At 33.6% G+C, this 4,684-nt stretch overlaps 1 protein-coding gene across 6 annotated transcripts in view; it reads right to left on the bottom strand.

Annotated features, from left to right (window-relative positions):
* Positions 1–4,684, bottom strand: part of LOC110114869 (dnaJ homolog subfamily C member 17-like) — a 14,375-nt gene that overhangs the window by 1,403 nt on the left and 8,288 nt on the right. For 2 of the 6 annotated variants that reach the window (XR_003700678.1, XR_003700682.1), the window contains exons 6-7: positions 3,772–3,868; positions 2,203–2,324 (exon numbers count right to left, since the gene is read on the bottom strand). The exons of 1 other annotated variant lie outside the window; for it this stretch is intronic. The gene's annotated coding sequence lies outside the window, so the exon portion shown is untranslated. Of the gene's footprint in view, positions 1–6; positions 280–2,202; positions 2,325–3,213; positions 3,419–3,771; positions 3,869–4,684 lie in introns of those variants that run through there. 3 more of the 6 variants (XR_003700679.1, XR_003700681.1, XR_003700680.1) reach the window with 3 other exon arrangements.

Raw genomic sequence — 4,684 nt, forward strand, 5'->3', positions numbered from 1 at the left:
TTAAGCATGCATATAGTACCTGGCTCATTTTGAACAATATCAGAGTACATGCTATATGTTCAAGTGAAGGTTTCTGATTACAAAAAAAAAAAAATATTTAAAGTTTCGGATTATGCATGGGAGAAGATCTGTGATATGGGACTGCTTCATCCTACACATGCAGTGATTGTGACGAGTTTGCATCTTCCCCCAAAGAGCAATTTGGAGTTTTTGAACAGGTTAAGGCATGTTGTGACTTCGTATATGCATTCAAGTTGCTATAATCATTAAAAATGAAGTCTACAGCATCATTTAGAAAATTTTAGATTAATTTATCATGCTGAGTAAAACAGAAAGGAACTTCACAACAACAAAAATATTGCATACCGAGCTTACAGAAATCCTTCCTAAACTCATTTCTGCCACACTCGGTTATAGTTGTGTTCTTTGTTAACTAATCATTCAAATCATATAACATATAAGTCATTTATAAAGTTCATAATATTCACTTATTATTGCCACTTCTAGTTGACATGGTGATACAATCATATACTCTATTATCAAATTTGATGCAGAACGTATCAGGTTCTAGGTTCACTTAGGTAAACCCAGGATGGAATGCTTAAAAGTCTAAAAGCATGTACAAAGAACAAAATTTGCAGTTTGATAACTTTAGTTTTAAATTTAGTCCTTTTTTATATGAAATTGGAAAATTAAATTTTGCTAAAATCTAGAAGTAGCAAGAAAGTCCGTGATCAAATGAAAGCTATGAAACGAATAAAATTCATACCACAATGAAAGCATCTAGATTGTATAAAACGTGACCACATCTCGATCACACACATATCAATAACTAAAAAATAGAGAGCTAAAAGAAATAAATAAACATAGTGTTAATCCAGGTCTCTCTTTGATATGAGGAGAAAACTTTCATCAAAAGTAGTCATAGGTACTTGCTTATTCATTCTTCTTTCAATGCAGTTAAAAGAAACTTTTATCAAACATTTTTTGAAGCCACCATAATCTTCTTTCCATCGGTATTCCCATGAATATCTCCCGGTTATCCTTATCTTTAAAGTATTCTAAGGCAAAGCCATATAACTCAAAATTGTCAAATATATCAGGAATTTTAGATATCTCTTCTAAAACCTCTAGGTAGTAAATGTTGTACGATTTTTATTTAATGTACTTATGGCAGAACTTATAGATTTTGCAGCATCCACGAGGTCGTCAACATGATTTAGAAAAAGTTCTCTACTACCCGACTTAGGAGTTCTAACTTTCTTCCTTTTATGCAATAATGTGGCACTCTGTTGTGATCTCTGTGTATCGTAGTTGCTTGTAGGCTCGTTTGTAGGAACATGTGGAAGATGTGTTGTTCATCTTGAGTGTACTCTTCTTCTTCAGATGAGATTGCGTGATTGTCATTTAGTTCTGGGGGAAGTACACCAGAACTAGGAATCCAAACATTTTCACCAGTTGCAACAATACGACTGAACATAAGATCCAACTTCTCTTCCAATCTGGTGGTATTCCATTGAAACGAACTTCTTAGCATTTGGCATTACTTAAAGTACAACAAATGATTAATTATGAATCATGCGTTATATTACGTAAGTGTTGGTTTTAATTTAGAGTATAAAGTGAATGATTTAAAATTTGAGAGATACCTGCAATTTTTCATTCCCCCAATCATTAGAAGCATCAACTGTTTTTTTAATTGGATCCAACCAATTCCAGTCTCGCCTCGCAACAATCTTTCAGTGCTTCCAGTCTTTCTTTATATTTAATTGGTCCCACTTATTTTTAAGTTGGTTTCGGTTATAAGTTCGTCCAGTGCGTTCATTGAAATTTTCAAGTATATTTTTCCAATCTTCTTTAGTAAAATGCGTGGTTGGTCTATTTCCCAGTTCTATTTCTCTTATACATATATCACAATATGTTAAAGTCGTATCTAAGTCCCATGATGCAGGTGCACATCCTTCTTTTTGATTAAACAAAAATTAAGATAATTGTATTATTTATACGAACAAAAGAATTTTATTGATTTACAAAACTTCTAATTGTAGGTTACTATTTATTATTTATAAATCATATATATTGTATCAAATTGTGCCTAATTATTAGTAACAGTTGTAATTTTTTGTAAGGAAAGAAAAAAAGTTTCAGTTGAACCACTTCATATAGAATAAGCAGTCGAATAAAATAGGGTAAGCGAATCACTTGAAACAATGGAAGAAGCTTGACGTTGCTGATGATCGGAAGAAATAAGTTGAACCACTTGAAATAGAAAGAAGAACGCCTCTTCTGAACGAGCAGCCAAGCGGGAGTACGAAGTATTGATTCTGAAATAGCAAGTAAAACTATTACATGAAAAATGTAACTGATATGAAATTTCTTATTTTCATTCTCTTCCTCATTATTAAGGATCAATACGATCTCTGTGTCATATCATGCTTTTAAGCTCTGCCTCTTGGTATCAACGTCACCTTAATACAGGTTGGACTATTCCAACTCTTCCATATTAAGAGTCAAGAATTTTTTTATTTTTTTTCTGATACAGGTTAAATCGTTCCGGTATGAAGAGTTAGGAAAATGCCGAATTTTGCAAAATCCTGGCAAACGGGATTTGTGCCCGTAAATCTCAAGGCGGAATGAGCAGAAGAAGATTGATTGGGATGGTATTAATTAGTATAGGACTGTGCGTATGAGACAGCACTAAGATGGTAGAAATAATGTGAAATAATTACAATGGAAGACGGCTAAGAACAAATTGCAATGTTCAGGAATAAGGAATTGTTTGAAAGGATTTATTCGCTAAGAGAAACTTAATGCTGGTCTTAGCAAGAAAAAGATGTAGAGGGATCCATACCAGCTGATTGCAAATAGAAAATGTCTGATATATGATATTGACAGATCTCAGAAGAAACGGCTTAGCAATAATATTCGATTTGCAATTCTTGAATCATATGTAAAAGATAAAACCGATTGTGAAGGATAAACTAGAAAAATAGCAGCGAATGAGCAGAAGAAGAAAGGAAGAAAGTTACCTTGCAGAGCGAGCGATCTACCGTCGTTGCTTCCGAAAAACCCTAAATTTCCGTGACAGGGAGGGAACGACGTTGAAGGAGCGAAGTCAAACAACAACGAAGAAGCAAGAGGTAGGAAATTCGGTTTCAGCTAGGAGGTTACCCGGAAAATGCCGAAAGGGACGGTTCGGTTTCCTGAATCGATTGGGAGCAGACTGTCTTGTTCGGGCTTTTTATTATTAATTGAGCGAGATTTCAGAATCGATGGGCAGCCTGTCTTGTTTGGGAGTCCGGATGTAAGGAGCTAAAAAAACAACGACAGTTTTTTTGTCTTGCCATTTGAAGAAGAGGAAGGTTTCGTGGTCGACCAGAGAACGCTCCGGGTTAATTCGGACATTTGGTGAGCGAAACTGTGTTTTTTGAACGAATAAGCGGACAGGGAAAAAATTTTGTAACCACTCAAAATACGTGGTTTACTAAAAATTGATTACGGTTAAACTTGTCTTCCAAAGAGTTATGACAAACTGATTAAAGCTTATTCAAACGGAAACGGAGAAATAAACTTAATCAAACGAGGCCTAAGTCTTTATTTGGGACGGCTTTTTTACAGCTTCTTAAAGCAGCTTTTTAGTACAAAAATTTTAATTTTTGTACTTAAAAACTATTTTAAGAAGTAATAAAAAGCCGTCCCAAATAAAGCAAAAAATTGACCATTTGAAGGTCTTAAGAAAGTATAGAAAACATCATCTTGAAGAAAGTTCACCTTTCCTTGGTATGAAGATCTTCGTCATTTTGCTCCTTTGTTTCATCTTCCAAGTAACATCTGATCTCAAATTTGACTGTTTTTCTGTCGATTAGTGCTGATGCAGAAAAACAGAAAGCAATTAAAACAATGGATAGGATTAACCAGAATGAATACGACAGGCTATAAATTAAAAATAGGTAAGCGTTTAAGGCAAGTCTTGAAGAGTACAAGATCCAACTACACCCAAATCTTGTTTACTTTAAAATTAACACCCAACTACATCTATTTACAGCAATATCACTCAAATCTGAAAGAGCGAAACAAAACTCCACCCATATTATTTGCTTTCAATATAATTTCAATGATTTAATCATAGCACACACAAACACATGAGTTTGGTAACTCATTTTAAAAACTCAAATGTTAGTTTTTTAAATAAGGAAGATTTCGGTGCCATGCAAATAAATCTCCCTACAAATAAATAGTGCTTGCAATTACAAATATTTTTTTGTTACTTGTTGAAACACTGCATAAAAAAGTCAATGGTATTTGCAAAACAATGAAATGGCAATATCTCACATGAAATTAGAAGAATAATCTCAAAATGGTATAAGAGTTGAATACATCAATCAATAGAACGAGTAGAAACCTTTATAAAGTTTTTCTAAATGATAGAAAAACTTTTTCTAAGAAGGAAGAATAAAACCCTGATCGAGAAATATTAAAAAGTATAAATTATTTCAGACAAAAGCTCAATAATCTATAGAGTGGCCAGATTAATTAACACCATTTTTTTTTATGGAATTTAGTGTAAGGGCTGGTGAGAAACAAGAAAAGGAGGTAGAAGTGAGGTGGTAAGGGGTTTCGCTGTAATTAGCTTAAAAATATTTAGCTCTGACACCAATTGCTAGAGACCATAATTATGAAGATC

The sequence above is a fragment of the Dendrobium catenatum genome, unplaced genomic scaffold (genome assembly GCF_001605985.2).
Source record: "Dendrobium catenatum unplaced genomic scaffold, ASM160598v2 fragScaff_scaffold_551, whole genome shotgun sequence".
Lineage (NCBI taxonomy): Eukaryota > Viridiplantae > Streptophyta > Magnoliopsida > Asparagales > Orchidaceae > Dendrobium > Dendrobium catenatum.